This window comes from Lonchura striata, chromosome 15 (genome assembly GCF_046129695.1).
Source record: "Lonchura striata isolate bLonStr1 chromosome 15, bLonStr1.mat, whole genome shotgun sequence".
In the NCBI taxonomy this organism is placed as follows: Eukaryota; Metazoa; Chordata; class Aves; order Passeriformes; family Estrildidae; genus Lonchura; species Lonchura striata.
Window position 1 is genome coordinate 14,976,569 of NC_134617.1, and position 19,172 is coordinate 14,995,740.

At 63.3% G+C, this 19,172-nt stretch overlaps 1 protein-coding gene across 2 annotated transcripts in view; it reads left to right on the forward strand.

Annotated features, from left to right (window-relative positions):
• The first annotated feature begins 5,768 nt into the window (after positions 1-5,768).
• The window catches only part of CXXC5 (CXXC finger protein 5), a 35,678-nt gene continuing 22,274 nt past the window's right edge, over positions 5,769-19,172 (forward strand). For both annotated transcript variants that reach the window (XM_021531865.2, XM_021531866.2), the window contains exon 1: positions 5,769-5,885. The gene's annotated coding sequence lies outside the window, so the exon portion shown is untranslated. The remainder of the gene's footprint in view (positions 5,886-19,172) is intronic.

Sequence of the window (19,172 nt, forward strand, 5' to 3'; positions counted from 1 at the left end):
AAGGTGAGCATGGTTCACCTCCACAATATCCTGGTCAAGGCTCAGCTGCAGTGGTGTTGATGGGAAGAGAGGATGTGGAATGGAGGGAAATGCATCCAGGTGGGATCTCACAGGGGAGGGACCAAGCACGTGCTTGTTCTCAGAGGCCTCATGACCACGGGAGGCCACAGGGCATCACTTCCTCCTCCTGTGCCCACAGCACTCAGCCATCAGACAGATTTTACACTACAGGCTTCTCCACAGCCCTCCATAAAACACAGACGAGCTCAGGTAGCTCTCAGCATCGTCCTCAGGATCCCCAATCCCTGCTGCCAGCGAGGCTGTGCATGCAACACCTGGTGCAGGAGCATGGGGGTGGAGTGCTGGGCAGGAGGCAATGAGCAGGCTGCCACAGTGGCCAGGAGGAGGCCAGCACAGTTTTTACCATCATTTCTCCAGGGCTCCTGACTTGTGTGCCCAAATTAGCTCTTCCCATAAGGAACTTTGATATTTTCAATGGAAATCATGTAACTGGCACGTCTGTTTTTAAAACCAGGGTTGCTCTGACCTGTCTCCTTGCTTGTGTGGACAGGCAGGAGAGGTTTGGGAAGTCCCATCTGGCTCTGCTGTCCTGGTGGGGAGGGCTCAGGAGGAGGGACCATTGGGCAGGTATCCTCCCATCCCAGGCGCTGAAGGATCGTGTCCCACCAGGGGCTGGGGGTGGATTTGAGATGACACCACCAAGGCTGGCCAGGGGATGAAATGTGGGAGAACATGGGTGGAGCAGGAGTAATTACAATTCCCCCCTGGAGCCTGGCAAGCTCTGCATTTCAGCTCTCATCTGAAGGGCAACATTCTCCGGTCTGAGGATGGCTGTTTTCATGTCACTGTTGTCCTCCCACAGCCAAAATTCTGCAGGCACTGGGAAAACCCCGGTGTTAATGTGAGCAGGACCGGTGTCCCCTGCCTGGCCATGCACCACAGCACTTGCCAGTCCCTCCGTCCGGCTTGGGCACGGCTTCTGTGCCCACAGCAGCCCCGGGAGGGGAAGGGCTGGGACGGGAGCGTGCCCCAGCCGCGGGCTGCCCGCCCTGCCTGCGCAGGCAGATGGCTTTTGCAGGGCGCTCCGGATGTTGGAGCCAGGCTATTTTGGACCACGTGGGCGTCTGAATTCCAGGCGAATCCCCGGCTAAAAAAAAAAAAAAAAAAAAAAAAAAATTCCCAACGCCTGCCAGGGTCCCCGGAGGTGGAAACGCTGCAGCTCGAGTGTCCTCGTGGTTCTCCCGCTGCCTGGCACGTAGGCGGGACTGTGGCTGCAGCCCACCCGCCCCTCCGGCACGGACCCCCGTGCCCGCTCTCCCTCCCCCTGGCAAAGCCGGGACACCCTTGGCACGGTGTGAGCAGCTCCGCAGCCCCCGGGAGGGCCGCTCTGGGAGGGGGTCGGTGTGTGCTGCCTTCCTGCGGGCTGGGGGATGCCGGCCAGTGCCCGCGGCTGTGCACGGCGCGCTCCCCCCTCGCTGCCTGTGCCTGGGGGAGAGGGCAGAGCGAAGCCGGCTTCCTGCCCTTCTCCCAGCCGCCGCCGCGGCGTCTGTTTGCTTTGAGGCCCGGGTCCCTCCTGCCAGGACATTCCCGGGCAGCAGCAGCCGCTGCCGTCTGCACGGGAGCCGGGGGGACACCCCGGACCCCCCGGTCACAAAGGCGGGTGCCTGGCGCCTGCCCCGCACCCGCGGCCGCCTCCTGGAGCCCAGGCAGCCACGCTGGGCTCCCACGAGGGACGGGGACCGCCCAGCCACCCCGTGGGCAGCGGGGGCCCGTGTCACCCCCCGGCTCCAGGTCCCCGCGGGGCTGCGGCGTGTCCCGGTGAGCGGCTCTGCCATGCGGGAGACAGCCGGGGTTAAAAATTAACCCTGCACACCGCAGGCAAGGGGCAGCGGGGGCCGGCGGGGGGTGCGTGCTGCCCGCGGGACCCCCGTCCGTCCTGGGGCTCGGGGGCTGTGTACCCAGCAAGGCGGGGACCCCCGCGGCCCTCCAGCCCGGAACGAGGGGCGGCGGTGTCCCCCGGGCTTGGCTGGACGCAGACAGAGCCCTCTGGTGCTGCAGCCGCCAGCTGAGCATAATGGTGGGTCACCATGACCCACTCTCTAGGTCTCACCCAAAAAGCAGCGCTGCTTTCCAGCACCAGCACGGCCAAGGGGTTGGTACCAGTCTGACCCCAGCTCGCCAGATTTGGGGGGTGTCTCCCAGCATAGTGCCTGGAGGAGCTGGGGTCTCCCATCCAGCACCCTCCCCAAAATCAGGGATGTCACCAAGTTCTGGGGCTCCTGACACAGCATCTGGCTGGATTTGGGTCCCCACCACCAAGAGCCACCCAGCACCCTGCACGGAGGAGGTGACAAGGCAGTGCCAGCTCTGTAACCCACTTGAATGGTAGTGGCTGGGCTGCAGGAATTTGGGGTCGGGAATTTTGGAGGTGTGTTTGTGCTCTGGAGACTGTTGGGATGCGTGTCCCAGTCACACAATCCTGGCAGACCTCCAGCCACTGTCTCATGGCATCCCACTGCCACCCTGGGGAGGGGGACATGGACCTGCATGACCCCCCCTGTCACCACTGCAGGGTCAGGCTGCTCTGTAACACCTCCATGTGCCACCCTCAGTTATTCCTGGCTCTTCTCCTGGAGCTGGGCAGAGCTCCTGGGTTTGTTCCCCAGCTGGGGAGGGCAGTGCAGACCCCACTGCCAGAGCCCGAAGCCCGGCATTGACGAGGGGGATTTTGTCCCTGGCTCTGGCAGGCAGCAGAGGCAGTGCTGCTGTTTGCTGATGGGTTTCTGCCCTGTCCCCTTGCCATCTGTCCACATCTTCTGTCCCATCTTTCCCTGTGCCCTCCATCCCTGGCACCTTCATTCTCCTCTCTGTCCCTTCACCCCTGTCCCATGTGCCCCTCATCCCTGCCCCTATTCTGCTCGCCCTTGTCCCACTTGCCTCCCAGCCCTGGCCTCATCATTCTCCATCCTGTCCTGTCACCCTCCCTTCCTGTCCCATTTGCTTGTCATCCTCATCCTCATCGTCCTCCATCTCTGGCCCACTCACTCTCCACCACTGTCCCCCTTGCCCTCCATCTCTGTCCCCTCTGCCCTCCATCCTCATCCTCCTGTCCCCACAGCCCAGCATGCCATTGGCAAAGGCTGCAGGAGCAGACTGGAGGCTCAGGGACTGCACCCCTTGTCCCCGTGCTGTGGGGACCTGCCTGTCTGGGAGCACTGGGGGACCCTCCTGTGGATTTGGGGGGCTCCCTGTGGCTGGAGATGAGGACTGGGAGGTGGGAATGCAGGGAGCCTGGAGGTTTGCTGGGGGGCACTGGGCTGAAGCCACAGCTTTGCTGCTGTCACTGTCACCAAGTCCCAGCTTGGCTTTGTGCCTCAGTTTCCTTTCTCTTCGAGGATTCCAGACCTCAGTAAAGGTGATTTGCCCACATGTAAGTTTTCCAGACACTCTGAGAAGTGAAATGCTGCTGCGTTTGGGGACCTTCAATGGGTGGCAAACTCCAGGTGCCACTGCCACAAGCCCTGCCTTGGCAAAGGGGACATCAACACCCATCAGGGATCCTTAGAAATAGCCAAAAAGGGGCAAAGAAAATGCTCTTGGTGAAGCCCACGTGGGTGAGATGGTGCTGTGTGTTGGGCAGTGTCACCTGGAGTGGGGCTGGTGGGATGCTGTCCCTTCTCCTGTGCCACCAGTGCCACCCGCATCCCGTGTGCCAGGCACGAGGCTCCTCTGCTCCTTTTTTGGGGGTGCTGAGTGGCTGAATTTTGGAGGGAGGCAGGCTGGGAACACAGTGAGAGGGCCAGCAGAGGAGCTGAAAGGGTGCTCAGGAGGATGGGACCGCGCTCCCCCATCGCTGCCAGCCGGGAGGGAGATTTTTTGGGAAGCTGGAGCATCGTCACAGCACCCGCGGTTGCAAATCCCAGTGGCTAAATCTGCGAGAGGCGCATAATTAACGAGACGTGGATCAAATACAAACAGCGCATCGCGCCGCTCGCCCCCCACCCCCCGCCCCATCGCAGATTTTTTTGTTTCATTTCGAGGCGGGAGCGGGGTGGGAAGAGATTTTGCATTCCTGTGAAAAAAAAAAAAAAATCAACGGCAACACAAACCCAGTTTCATTTTTGTCAGGGTTTCTGCTTTTGAGAGGGTTTGGGTATTTTGCTGGCAACTGAAAAGGCTGCAGGAATTGGGGGTGGTGGGTTTTTTTTGGGCTGTTTGTCCCTGGAAAGCTGCTCTCGGCTGAGGAGTGGGGATATAAGGATTTTTTTTTTTTTTTTTAACTTCCAATATTTCATTGCCCACAACTCCAAGGGGAGAAAAAAAACCCCAAACCCAACAACAACTCTCCCCCTCAGCAGCAAAAAATTCTGGCAAAAAGTTGAGCAGGAAACTTCTGGGCCAAGAGTGTTATCCCCCCCCCCCCCTCCTCCGCCGCGGGGCCAAACCTCGGGATTTGTCCCCTCCCTCCAGCTGATTTATCGGACCATCGATTATTTGCTGTTTATTCAGGGGGATTTCAGCGATGTCCCGCTGTGAGACCGTGAGGTCCCTCCCGGTGGCGGCAGCAAGCCTGGGGCTCCGGGGCTCGGGCTGGGGCTCCTCCCCAGAGCCATCCTTCCCGTGCGCCGGGGCGCGGTGGGATGGGGGCTCTGCACCCCTCGGTCCCCTCCGCTGCTCTCGGCTCCCTGCGGGTGACTCTTTCTTCTGGGACCTTCTGCCACTGCACCCCACGGGGGGACAGAGAGATGGGAACGCTCTGTGGACACCCCACGGAAGGGAGAGCAGAGGGACTGGCACCCCAGAGGGGATGGGGGAGCTGCAGGGGCACACCCCACGCTGGGGACAGGGGGTGCAGCACATGCAGGGGGGAATGGAGTGAGGGATGTGCGCCCCACAGAGGGATGAGGAACATTCTGGGGATGGGGGTGCACATGGGGCTGTCACCCCTCGGGGAGCAGCGGGGCGGGGGAGGCGCAGTTGGGTGACACCGCAGGGAGAGGATGGTGACATCCCGCTGGGGATCGGTGGGGATGAGGGGGGGCACGCTAAGGTGGAGGGGACGTGGGTGAGGGGACATCATGCTGGCACCCACGGGTGCGGCTGGGACGCGGGGTGCACAGTGGGGTGAAACCTGTGGGGCACAGGTGGCGAACAGGATGGCATCCGTGGAGGTGGATGGGACACGGGGGGACACACTCAAATCCCATCCGTGTGTGACACGAGGGGTTGGGACACCACGGTGACACTCGCGGGGGGGTGGCGGGGGGGGAGGCAGCTGGGACACGAAGGGCGACACACCGCAGCAACACCCGTGTGGGGTGTACGGCCCACGGACGGCACGGCACAGTGACACCCATGAGGGCATGCGGGACACGAGGGGACACACCACGGTGACACCCATGGGGGCAGCTGGGACACGGGGGCGGGCAGGCACGCCGCGGCTACACCCGTGACAGGGGCGGGTAAATGAGACACGGGGGTCACAGCGGGATAAAGCCGGTGGGGGTGGGTGGGACACGAGGGTCACACTCTGTCCCCACGCGCGGGGCCGCTGTCACACGGCGCAGCGGGGTGACACCCGTGGGGGCGGCGGGGCCGCCGGGGATGGGTGTAGCCGCTCGGCGCCGGGGGTCGGGCGAGCGGGGCGGGGGTGGCGGTGGCGGTGCGGGCGGGGCGGCGGGGGGCGCGCGCGGCGTGTCGTGTCGCGGCGTGTCGCGGCGTGTGGCGGTGTCCGGCGGCGCGGGGCGCTCGGCCCGGTCCGGTCCGGGTTTTGCCGGCAGCCGCGGGCAGCGGCGGCGGCGGCGGCAGCGCCGTGCAGCGCGGAGCGGGGGCTGCGCACTCCCAGAGCGAGCGGCGATGTGGAGGTGGGTGTGCGGCGGCGGCGAGGCACCGAGCCCGCCTCGGCTCCCCGGCCCCGGCCCCGGCCCCGGGCAGGTGCTGACCTCCCCTCCCCACCCCGCTCCCTTCCCCTCCTGCCCCCTTCCCGGCGCCCGGGCAGCCCCCGCCGCTCCCGGCGGCGCTGCCCGCAGCGCGGCGGCTCCCGGACCGCCGGTCGGTGCCGGCCCCCGGGGCGCTCCGGCGGTGGAGTTGGGGCGGGGGGTGTCGGGGGGCCGTTGGAGAAAGGGGAGGTGGTGGAGAAGAAAAAGTTTGGCGGGGGGATCCGCGGCTCGCCCCGCTGCCCGGCGCCGTGCCCGGGCTGCCCGCGGCGGCGGCGGGGCCGGAGCTGGCCGCCTGCCCGCCTGCCCGCGTCGGGCCCGGCCGGTGCTGCCTGCGCGGCGCCCGAGCGGCCCCGCCGCTTCCCGGGGATGGGAGGGGACGGGGGGAACGTCGGGGTAACGAGCAAAGTTTTTCTCGGTGCGACCGAACCCCGCTGCCGGTACCCGCAGCCCGGCGGGGATGCGCTGGGAGCCGTGGCGAGGGACGGAGTGAGCCCCCCACGTCTCCCCCCGCCGCCCCGGACCGCCGCGGCAGCGCCCGGTGGTTTCCCGGGTGACAATGGTGGCGGCGGGGCCGGGGGGCGGCGGGGGCGGCGGCGCCGGCGGGAGGCGGTGGGCAGCGGGGCCGGCGGTGCCACCCGCGGCGGGGCTGGCGTGGGGAACCCCCCCCGGCCCCGCTGTCCGCGCGTGGGTCGCTGCCGCCTCCCCGGGGTGCGCCGGGCTCCCGCGGCAGTTTGGCTCCGCCACCGGTGCCCGGGCGCGGGGTGGCCGCGGGAGCGGCGCCGCTCGCCATCGCCCAGCCATGTGCGACAACTCGCCCAACTTTATCACCCCCCCGTTCCCAGCGAACCCCCCCGCCCCGCTTCGCCGTCAGACGGGATTCCCCAACCCCCTGCTCCCCCCACCCGCGGCGGGGACGGTACCCCACGCGCCCCGACACCCATCGAGCCGCCGCGATCGCGCCGTGGAACATCCCTCGTTCGCACCGGCGTGGGTGCCACCAGCCCCAAAACCACCGTGGGGGCTGTGGATTGTACCCGAATTTGGGAATTACGGCCTCAAACTCCTCCGAACCGCGGCCCCGTGCGCCCCACGGAGGTGTGGGGTATTTTCTTGTTGTTGTTTTATTTTTTTCCCTTTTATTTCTATTTTATTATTCCTATTTTTTTTTTTTTTCCACCGCATCCCGCAGCCGGCAGCGTCCTTCCTGCGTGGCCGGGGCTGCTTCGGGTCGGGTTATTCTTCGCTGGGATGATTGATTGGGGAGAGGAGGATGGGGGGGCGGCATGGGGGGTTAGAGGGTGGGATGGCCATGGGGGGGGGGGGTGCATCCCACGCACAAACAAAGCTGCGCACACATCCTGCGGTAACGGCCCCGCGTGTGCGCTGACCCGGCCGGGCAGCCTTCACCCCCCGCCGCTCCGTGCCGGGGGGCCGGGGGAAGGATGAGGGATGCCGTGCTGCGGGAGGGCGGCTGAGGCCGGCTTTGAGGGGGGCGTGGGGGGATGCCCATCCCGGCTACCTGGGGCGCGGAGCCGGGGCCGGCGGAAGTTTTGTTTCTCTGGAAACGGGCCCTGCTGTGTCAGCGGCCCCTTTGTGCCGCTTTGTCCGCGCCCCCCGGCCCCCAGCCCGGCGGCGGGGCCGCACCTGGGGCTGCGGGGGGACGGGGACCCCTCCGGCCTCCCCGCCCGCCCCGGCCCCGGCGTTCCCCGGCCGCGCTGCTGCCCGCGGGCTGCGCTGCATCCCCCGGCGGGGCCGAGGCGAGGGGGCTCGGTTGGGAGAGGGCGGGGGGTGACTCTCCCCGAGGTCCCGCTCCGCGGGAGCGCTGGTAGGCATGGAAACCTCGCTCCGTCCCTCCGTCTGTCCGTCCGTCCTTCGCGTTCCCAGCGGGAGCAGCTTTGGGGAAACGGCTCCTCCAGCGGCCCCCGCGGGGCCGCCGCAGCGCATCGCCATCGGCGGCGGTGTCACCCCGAGTGTCCCCGCGCGGGGTACCCCGGAGATGCCCCCGGAGATGCCCCCGGCGCTGCGCCCCCTCCCCGGTGCCGGTAGCGGCGTCGCCCCGGCGCGCTGGCAGATGTCGCGCCCTGACCTCGGGGACGCCGCCCGGGGGGGCTGTGGGAGGGGTGTGGGGGGGACACGGTGACGGGACGATGGGGACGGGGACGCGCCGGCGTGTGACAACAAAAGCAAAGTAACAAAGGACCCGCCGGTGCCGCTCAGAAGTTGGTCCCGGCGCCGTTCGGGGCTCGGTGCCCCGGGGGCAGGGTCGGGGGGGGCTGCTTGCCTGGCGGGAGGTGCGGGCGGGGGGTGGGGGGGGGGTTGTGCCGGGCGTCACGAATGTCGCCGTGTCCTCCCCCCGCCGCCTCGGTGGGAAGAGGCTGGAGCCGGCCGAGGCGTCCTTGACATGGATTTTGTGGTGGGGATGCGGGCAGCCGGCGCCGCGCTGCCAGGCACTGCCCGCACCTCCCGCGCTCCGGGCTGGCTGGGCAGGGGACAGGAGCTGCACCCCACAGGGCAGCCTGTCCCTCCTCAAACCCCTGCGGCAGAGGTTCGTGCCGGAGGAGACGCCGTGGAGGTGTGGGAGGTGTTTTGGGGAGCCCCGACCCTGCGTGTCCCTCAGCCGCCGGCATCCCCTGGTGGCACCAGGACCTTTCCAGGCAGGTGGCAGCAGTGCAGGTACTGGTGTCTGTGACCTGCGGGTGCTGCAGGGTTTGGGGGTGACAGCCTCTCTCCAAAACTGTCCCCTCTGACAAATCTCCTGTGACAGCTGGATCCGGGCTGCTTGGCCCTGGCAGCCAGCACCTGGCACCTCCTGGTGCGTCCATGCAAGGCTTGGCCGAGGTTGGATCCAGCCCCAGCTGGTCCTGGACCCTCCACCTCCCCCAGCAGGGACATTCTCCAGGGTGGCCACAGCGATGCCACCGTTCTCCTGCCTCCCTGTTTTGTTTTCCCAAATCTTGGCTGTAGGAACAACCTCTTGATTAAGTGTATTAATAGTTAAACTTTCAGCTCATAGCTTAAACTCACCAGACCACGAAAAGCTCCCTCCTTTACTCATGCTCTGGTGCTCAACTAAAATATTGCACTCAAAAGCCTTGTTTCTTTCTTTTTATTTTTTTCTCCTTTCCCCTTCCTTTTCCCCTGACTCAGCTTTGACTCCTGGGAGCATGGGGGGTCTTGTGGGACTCCCAATTGTCACTGCTGCCCCTTGCTGCCACCTCTCTGCACAGAGCCCAGGCATGGAGCGTGGGTGTCCCCAAAGGGATTGGTGCTCTTGAAATTCATCCAGGTTGGGGAGGAGGATGGGAGCCACTGCCCCAGGTAGAGGCTGGCCCCCCACCCAGTTGGGGACAGGAGAATGGATGGGCCGTGGTGGCTTGGGAAAGGATGGGGATGCTGGCAGTGGATGGTGTGTGGCTGTGATGGGGGAAGAGGAAGGTGGGAGGTTCAGCCATGCCAAGTGCAAGATGTTGTAGCTGTGTGGGGACAGTCCCAGCCCTGGTACCGCTGGGGGAATGGATGGGCTGGGAGCAGCCCTGCAGAAAATGACTGGGGGTGCTGCTGGGTGACAGAGGGGACATCAGCCAGCGCTGTGCACTGGCAGACCAGAAAGGTGAGTGTGTCCTGGGCTGCACCACGGGCAGTGGGGTGAGGAGGGGGTGTTCCCCCTCTGCTCTGCTCTGGGGAGACCCCCTTGGGGCACCACATCCAGCTGTGGCATCCTCAGCACAGACAGATGTGGGGCCTGTTGGAGCAGGTCCAGAGGATGCCACGGAGAAGGTCCAAGGGCTGGAGCCCCTCTGCTCTGGAGACAGGCTGGGGATGTTCAGCCTGGCATAGAGAAGCCTACAGGGAGACCTTAAAGCTCCTTCCAGTGCTCAAAGGAGTTTCAAGAGAGCTGAAGAGGGACTTTGGACAAGGACCTGGAGTGACAGGACAAGGGGTGAGAGTTTTAAACTGTAACAGGTCAGGGTTAACCTGTACATTGGAAAGAAATGTTTTACACTGAGGGTGGTGAGGCCCTGGCACAGGGTGCCCAGAGAAGCTGTGCCTGCCCCATCCCTGGAAGTGTCCAAGGCCAGGCTTGGAGCAGCCTGGGCTAGTGGAAGGTGTGCCTGCCATGGCAGGGGATTGAAAGGAGAGGAGCTTTAAGGTCACTTCCAACCCAAACCATTCTGAGATTTGGTGCAGGGAGCAGTGGTGTGGAAGAGGCAGGAGGGAAGAAGCATGTGGGCAGAGGGGTGGCTGGAGGAGAAACAACCTCCAGAGATGGCCACAACCTCCAGGCTGGAGTGGGGGAAATGTGAACTTCCTGCTGCTCAGCAGTGGCTTCGTTGTGGGGATCAGTTCTGCAGCTGCCTTCACCTTCAGCAGAGGGACATGTCCTGGTGGGGAGGCTGGGACTTGCCATCCTGAGGAGCCCACTGGGAAGCATCAGGACATGTGGGTGAGGAGCAGCCTGCATCCCTACCCATGTCCTGTATCCCTTGGGACATGGGGCTGGAGCCCCGGGAGAGCTCCAGGGACAGCAGGCAGCAGAACAATGTGACCCCAGTGAGTGGCTGAGGCAACCTGTGGGTCCCTTTGCCTTTGGGAAAGTGCAAAGGACACGTTTACCCTGGCCTCGGGCCCTCAGGCACCTGACACCCACAGTGAAAAAGCTTTGGGGTCTGTCAGCATCTCATTCTGGTGATGTGCCCACCCTGTAGTCTCTCCTTTTGGGGTGCTGGTCCCTGGTATCTTTAGAGTGATTTCATCCCTGCTTGCCTTTTCCCACGGCTTGCAGGCAGGTGGAGTGTGTTGATGGTCCGAGATGACAGCCTGTGCTGCACATGGGTGGCAGCCTGTGATTATGTGGATAAAAGGATTTTTGAGGTCAGAAGGTTTTCCAGTGGCTGCCTTGGTGTCCCTGGTTTCCACCATCCATGGTTATGGCATGGAAGAGGGACTGGGCTAATGGCTCCCAGGCTGTCAGCTCGCCTTGGGATGTGTGGGTCTGGCTCGATGTCCTTGTCCTGGAGCAGTGTCACTAGCAGCAGAGCATCCTCCATCCCCTGAGCTGGGACATCCTTTGTGCTGGCAGGATGGGGGTGCATCACCTCCCCGCAGAGATGCTGGCAGGGTGGTGGCCCGGGCATGGGAGGATGTGTGTCGGCCGTGACCCTGGAAGCGGTGGCAAAGAATGAAAAAAAGAAAAGCTGTTTTCTGATTTTCCAAGCAGGATGTGCTTTTCCATCTCCACCCTCCCAGCTCCGAGAGGTGGGAGCTGGAAAAGGGCTGGGATCACTGGCCCTGCCCTGTGCCAGCCCTGTGGTGTTTCAGAGGGGACACAGTGGGTGATGGCTGGGACCTGCCCATGGGGTGAGATGTACTCTATCATTTCTGGGTCACTTCTGAGATGGGCTTCATCCCCAGGGTCTGATTGTCCCCTGGGTGGTGGCAGGGCTGGGAGCAGTGCTGTCCCGGCCTTGTGAGTGACTCCAGTGAGCTCTGGTGGGTGCTGCCACCCATGGGACCCTTGGCTAACCCTGGCATACATTGGCTGAGCACGTGCTGAGCTCCCTGGGAATGGTGCCTGCCGGAATGGGGACTGGGTTTGTGCTCAGCTGTGATGAGATTGGGCATGTTCCCCTCTGGCCTGCTCTGGTGCTGCTGTCCCTGGTCACCTCCTGGTTTGTGGGTGGTTGACTGTGGTTGGAAGCAGCCCTTGTTTGATGGATATTTTGGTTTTGCCTTTGCAAATCTGCCTTGAGTCCATGTCTGTGCTCCAGCTGTCTGTGGGGATATCTGGGCAATATCTATCTCCCACACTGTTCCATGTGGAGTTGTCTGTGCCCAGCCAAGCAACGCAGCTCTGTCCACTCAGCCTCTGGGGTCTCTCTTGGTGTCCCCAAGGGTCTTGGTGTCATTGGTTCTCACTTCTCTTTGCTAGGACTTGCCCTTGTGGCCTTTGTGCCTCTTTCTCTCCCTCAGAGATGGGATTTAGGGGTCCAGATCCAAGCCCAGATCCTGAAAGCTGAGACATTCTCAATTGAACATCCCAACCCTGAAGGGTCCCAAGTGTTGGCAGATCCAGGTGCTCTTACCCTGTATAAGAGCTCTTATTCCTCTGCACCCACTTGCTGCTCAGAGGCAGCTTCCTGCTCTCCTGCTACTTCTGGACCTGGAGCAGGGCCAGGGAGGACCATTCATGCCCAAGCAGATCTGATGCCTTGGGAAGGGCAGGTGATCATCCCACAGATGATGCTTGGGGGCTCTGTGGGATCTTGCTCCTTCTGTAGACTCCAAGAACAGTTTGGGCAGGAAGAGACCTTAAAGGTCGCTGGGCAGAGACACCTTCCACTAGAGCAGGTTCCTCCAAGCCCTGTCCTACCTGGCACTGAGCACTTCCAGGGATGGGGCAGCCACAGCTTCTCTGGACAGCCTGAGCCAGGGCCTGCCCACCCTCACAGGGAAGAATTCTTCCTAATACCCAAACTTTCCTCTTTTAGTTTAAATCCCTCACCCCTTGTCCTGTCACGACAGACCCTGGTGAAAAGTCTCTCTCTGACTTTCCTCTAAGCCCCTGTCAAATGCTGAGAGGTTTTTCAGCAGGTCCAGGCCTCACCCAGGCCCTGGGGAGGTGCAGTGGCTGGTGGCCAGGACATGGCAGCAGGTTAGGTTATCCTTCCCACCTTTCCCTCCCGCACCGTGCCCTGGTGGATCCCAGCGGGAGGCGGATGCCAGCGCCCATCACTGCTGGGTGCCCGTGCCACCGGCAGCCTGTGCCCCGCTGCCAGCCGGGGACTTCTCCCCCACTTCCCGCGGCCGGGAGCGCTGCCTGGGAGCCGGGAGCGCTCCTCTTGCCCTCTGCTTTACCTTCTGCATCTCACTAATCTGATGACCGGAGGTATGCGAGGCATTTCAAAAATGGCCTCGTTAGCTGGCTCCGGCCAGAGCACAAGAGCCGTTCCTTCACGCTGCTATTGCAGCCGGCTGCCGCCGCTCCCTCCTCCCGCGGGCATCCCGCTGCTGTTTGCCCGTTCCGGCCGAGCCCATCCTGCCTGCCTGGGGAATCCGCGTGTCCTCCCGGCCACCGGGTGGCTGTGGGGCTCTTGAACGATTTGGGAGCATCGCTGCGTGTGTGGGTGCGGGGCGAGCGAGCGCCGGGGGTTTGGGGTTTGGGGTTTGGGGTGCACCCCCAGGTGCCCAATGCTCCCACAGAGGACTCAGTCCCTTCCAGGACCTGGAGAGGGTCCCATGGCACACGTGACAGTGCTCTTGGGGAGTCTGAGGGAATCTGAAAGGCATCAGGGTGGGAGATGTGGGGTGGTAGGTGCTGGCTGGACACTGAACTGAGAGTGCCAGGCTGGGCTGTCCCTCCCCACCTTTCCCACCTGCGTCCATGGGAAGTACCCAGTGTAGGGAGTGAGCTTGGAGGGGTGCAGTGCAAGTATGGGTGAAGAGGAGGGGGGGACCCTGGTATCCCCACAGCATGGGTGCTGTCCAAGGGGGCTGCAGCCCTTCTGAGCCTGGCTCTCCAGCGTGGACCTTGCAGGGCTGCCATGGCACTCACCTCGGGGTCCCATCCCTCTGTCCCTGGGATGGCAAGCAGAGCATCCCATCCATCTGTCCATCCGTGCCTGTCTGTTTCTCCCCGCTCCCTCCACGCCCTGGGCTGGCACAGCGTGCTGCCTGCTGGAAGGGGCTCCACTGTCACCCATGCTGCCAGGCTGCTGCCAGCACTGCTGGGGGACCCTCCACTCTTGATGTCCCTAGTGTCCCCTGCCTCACCACGGTGACAGCAGGAGCCGGGCACCATCTCTCCATTCCGCTATTTAAAACCGGGGCTGTGGGGTGGGAAATAAGCGTGGAGGATGAAGATGATGACGATGGTGGCTCTGGGCGCCCTTGGGGACAGCTGGCCCCGGGGAGGGGGTGCCACGGCCTGGCACAGCCGGGCACAGGCTGGTAGCTGGACGCGGGGCGTTTGCGCTGTAATGCATCAGGACAGATTGCGAATCCCGGCCCGGCGCGGCGCGGTGCCGGAGCCTGCGCGGTGTCGCGGCGGGGCCGCGCTGCCAGAACCGGTTAGCTCGGACCGAGCTGCCCGCGGGCTCGGGGCCGGGCAGGCTGCCGGCAGCCCCGGTGCACCGAGCCACGGCCGTGCGCTCAGCCCCGCCGCACCGAGCCACGGCCGTGCGCTCAGCCCCGGTGCACCGAGCCACGGCTGCCGGCAGCCTCGCCGCACCGAGCCACAGCCCCGGTGCGAGGGGCACAGCGGGAGCTCGGTGGGAAGGGCGGATTTGTAGGGATCTCTGTCTCCCCTACCTGCAGGCACCTCTGTCCCCCTCCTGTCTGCAAGACCCTTGTCCCCCGCATCTGCAAGGATCTCTGATCTGTCCTTCTGCAGGGACCCCTCTCTGTCCCTCTCAATCTGCCAGGGCTCCTGTCCCCTTCTTCTGCAGGGAACCCTGTCGTACTTGTCCCCTCCTCATCTGCAAAGCCCCCGTCCCCCTTTTACAGAGCCCTCCATCTCTTCATCAATAGGGAGCCCTGTCCCCACTTCTTTAGGAACTCCTGTGCCCCGCTCTTCAAAGCCCCACGTTCCCTCCTGCCTCAGGCGTCCCTGTCCCCCTGTTCTGCTGGGAACCCCGTCCCTTCATTTCAAAGCTCCCTCTCTGCAGGGCCCCCCGTCCCCCCTTTTGCAGATCCCTGTTGCCCCTCTCTGCAGACCCCCCATGCACAAAGCCCCCTGCTCTCCCTGCCCCCTTCTGCAGAGCCCCGTGTCCCCCATCCACAGGGATCCCAGAACCCTCACATCCATAGGAACTCTTGTCCCCACATCTGCAGCCCCCAAACTCTCCCATCCGGGGTGATTCCCAGTCCTGCCCCACCGGGATGACCTGGAGGTTGTTCAGGGGCAGCTGCTGCCATCGGAACCCCGGGAGGAGGGCTGACCCTTCATCTCTACACACTGAGGCAGGGAATGGCATGGAATCATCTCTAAGAAGTGGTTTCTCATCCCTTCCCCGAGTATTTCCCCCAAATCTGAGCCTGCCAGTGGAGCCAAGACTCCCAGGCTTTGCCCCTATCTCCCCACTACCGAGTGATCTCCTTCCCCCCATCCTCACATTCACATTCCTTAAATAAAAAAAGCCTTTAAAAACACGTATTGCCACCTCGTCGGGAAAAACTGGAGTCACCTGGAGCGCTAATCCCGAGGCACCCTGGGGCTATGGGTGCTCCCTGGACTCACTCCGCGGGGCTGGTGGAGGAGGGGCCATTTGCCTTGCGAAGGCGTTGGGGGATTAGCGGGAGGATTGGTAAATCTGACCCCAGGTAAAGATTAAGACCCAAAAAAAAAAAAAAAAAAAAAAAAAAAAAAAAAAAAAAAAAGAGGAAAATCGTTGTGTTTTTTCCCCGATGCCTGATGCACCGTGAAGATTAAACTGGGATGAGTCTGTGCGGCAGGCAGTTCGATTAGGGGCAGGGGGATGTGAGATTGGGGCAGGGATGGGGGCTGTGTCTGGGGTCTGGAGGTGCCAAACCTGGGGGCAAAGGGGAATCTGGGGGATTGGGGGAGCTGGGGGCCGGTGGCCAGTCCCTGGGGGTCCCCAGGCTGCCTGTGGTTGGTGCTTTGGGGTTCAGCCATACCCATAACACTGCCAGGCTGATCCTGGGAATAGCTGGCACTGGGCTGTGGGGGTGGTTCAGCAGCTCATCCCGATGGACAGGGCTGGAAAGGCCCCTGGCAGTGTCCCCACAGCCAGCAGCCCCCTCCATTAGAGACTGGGTGTGCCCTCATCCCACCCCTGGTCCCTGGTCTGCATCCCACAAACCATCCAGCCACCTCCCGGGATAACCATGGACCTGGTGCCTGATATTCTTTACTTTGTCCAGGACCCCCACCCTCCATGGCTCCCGAGCCAGGGAGGCTCCCAGCAGAGCTCTGGGAATCTTGTCTGTCCCACTGGTGATGCTCCCCTGGGAAATGATGGGAAAGAGGTCAGGGGGCTGCCCCCCAGGACACAGAGTGAGGAACATGTCCCTTCCCACAGCCAGGGTGTTGGGGAGGGATGGCTTCCCTGCCATGCTGCTCCTGTGTCCTTCTGCTGATGAAGGGGCAGAGGAATTTGGGAAAACCCCCTCGGGGCTGTCTGGCCATTCTGAGGGTCCATGTGACCAGTAGGTGTACTGGGAGGAAACTGGAATGGCTGTGCCTGGGGAGGACCATGGAGTGGCTGACCCCTCCTTTGGGATAAGGCTTTTTGGGGGCTGAGCACTGGCTTGGGGGTTAAGCAGCATTTTGGGGTGTTGAGCACTACGTCAAGGGGCTGAGCACTGTTTTGGGGAGCTGGCAACTGGTTTGGTGGTCAGGCATTGTTCTGGCTTGGGGGTCAAGCACTGATTTGGGGGTTTGGTGTTTTGGGAGGCTGAGCAGCAGCATGAGAGTCAAACAGCATTTTAGGAGACTGAACCAGCTTGAGGCTCCAGCACTGCTTTGGGGCCTGAACTTCACTTTGGGGTCTGGGCAGCATCTCAGTGGCTGCTTCATGGGGCTGAGCACTGTCTTGGGGTCAGGCACTGTTCTGGAGGGCTGAGCACCATCTCAGGGGTCAAACACCCCTCTGAGGTGCTCAGCACCCACTCAGGGGTTCAGTGCTGGCTCGGGGGATGAGCCCTGGCTTGATGGGAAGCTGAGGGCCACTTTGGTCACCAAGCACCATTTCAGGGGGCTGAGTACTGCCTCACAGGTTGAGCAGTGGTTTGGGGTGTGGTTTAAGTGCTGTTCTGGGCCTGGGCTCCAGTTTGGGGGGCTGGATCCTTCCTGAGAGGGCTGGGGGGCACCCCACTGTGGGTGTGATCCTGTCTCATGCCCCATACTGGGGGGTGGCAGTGCCAGGGCACAGGGTTGTTCCTGCTCTATTTGCTCCCTGTGCTCAGCACAGAGCAGGGACAGGGATCTGGGACAGACATCCCCGCTCTGGATGGGCAGTATCAGGCAAAGCTGGCTCTAGGTCCCCTTGCTCTGCCAAGTTGTGGGCCCATCCCAGCCCTCCCCTGCCTGTTTCCCTCCTGCAGTGGAAGCAGATCATCCCTCTTCCTTTTCAGGGGTCTCCCTGCTGCCTCCTGCCCAGAGTGTTCCAGCTGCTCTCCCACTGGGCTGCCATGGGCATCCCTGCCCAGACAGGTGGGGAAGGGAAGGGTCATCTCATTCCCATGTCCTGTGGCTGGTACCCTGGGCAGTGCTGGGCTACCAGGAGCATCCCTGAGTGTTCCCCTGGGAACTCAGGTGTGCTGGGTGACCTGGCAAACCCTCACACAGCCAACTCTGCTGGAACCTCAGCCTGCTCTCCAAAGGTGCTGGCAACCAGAAATTGAATCTACCTGCCTGGAGCAGGGTGGCCCTCAAACTGGCACCAGTGTGTGAGGGAGGGCGTGGGTGGGTGCAGGGGCACTGTCCCCTGCCAGCTGCGCTGCTGCCATGGGAGTGGGGAGAGCCACGGTCCCCTTCCCTGGCGTCTGCAGGTGAGGAGGAACCCAAGATGTCTCCATCCGTGGGGCAAGGAGGGCATGAGCCCACCCTGAGCTTTGCAGGTCACCTTGAACCCTGCTGGCCCCTGGCTTGGCGACCCGCCTGACACCCTGCCCGTGCCTGGGCCAGCAGGAGCTGCACCATCCCCACTGCCCCAGGCAAGGCAAGAGGATGGGACAGGGCTTTTTCCTGGTCTCCCGGCCATGCTGTGTCCCAGGGCTTGTTCCTTGTGCCAGCACTTCCTCTGGAAGCACCCTTGGGCTCCTTTCTTCCTGGGGCTGCAGCTCTCCCCTCAGTGGGACAGATCCAGACCAGGAGGAGGATGCCTGTGGCTCGAAGCCCAGGGTCTGCAGCACCCAACAGGGTCATGCCAGTGCCGTGGCCCCACAGGCTTCCCAGAATGTGTTGATCCTGGGAGCTGGTCAGGGTGTGATGATGGCAGAAGGTCTCATAGCAGAGGGTCACTGGGGACACTGGTTTCTCCAAGTGTCATCCCCTGGAGTCGGTGCCTGTAGTGGGGAGTCGCTCCTGCGCCCCTCGGGAGCAGATGCACCACACCCAGCCTTACTGCCCCTGAGCACCCACCATCATTTATTGGGTGGAAATAAGGAGAAATTCAGGGCTGGAGACAGGCCTGCGGGTGCTGCGGAGTGGGAAGGGACAGAGCGCCCCAGGGCAGGATGAGGTATCCTGGGTGATGCCGGGATGCGGGAGCATCCCTCTGAGAATTCGCTCGGGAATGCGGCCATAGGCGTGCAGGGGGCTGGGTGCTCTGAAAGCCACAAACCCCCGGAGCCCTCAAGGCTGATTCTGCCACAAACTCATCTCGAGGGTGAAAACAGCAGTGAGGGAGAAGGGTGCTTGGCCACATCCCCGGGCAGCTTCGCTTCAGCCACATCCTGCCGGGGGCGGGGGGATGCCTGGCTGCGGGGGGACCCTCCGGTGGGCTCGGGGGGTTGTGCCGTGTCGGAAATCACGTGCCTCTGGGCCCCGGGGCTTTACGGGAAGCGAGGGTTGAGGCGAGGGGCGGCTCCCATCCCCCCGGGATGGCTTGGCCGGGGTTCAGCTCGGGATCGGGCCCCCGAAGCAGCTGCCCCGGCGGCCGCTTCCCGGCAGGGCGGGGGCCGGGGGACGGAGCCGCCCTCGCTCCCCTGGCAGATGGTCCCTGGGCACAGAGCTGCCCCTCCCGCATCGATTACCCGGGCCGGCCGTTTAACGATCGCTTTCCGGGGTTAATTAAACTCTTCTCGCCGAGGGCGGCTGTACCTGCCTGCAGCCCTGATGCAGCCCCCAAAACGGGGCGACGCTGGGCTTTGCTTCCAAGCCAAACCTTAACATCCATCCCGGAGTGCGCCGTGGCTGCTTCTCCCCGGGGCACCCGGAGCAAGGTCAGCTGCCGAGGCTGCTTGTATCCCACTGTCCAGGCTGCCCGGGGTTTGTCCCTGACCGCTGGTTTTTTGGGAGCGATCCCCACGACCTCCCTCCGTGGGGTTGGCTCTGCGCCCACCCGTGTCTCTATTCACAATGATTTTGGAGGAAGGCGTGGAGAGCTCGGCGGCAGACGGCGGCTCCGGAGCCGCACGGATTGCCGGGCGGGTCGCAGCCCTGGGATTGTCAGGAGTTGCTGCTTTTTGCATATCTAAATGTGCCCTTTCAGCCGGCGCTCTCGGTCGAAACTGCCATCTTTTGCCTCATTG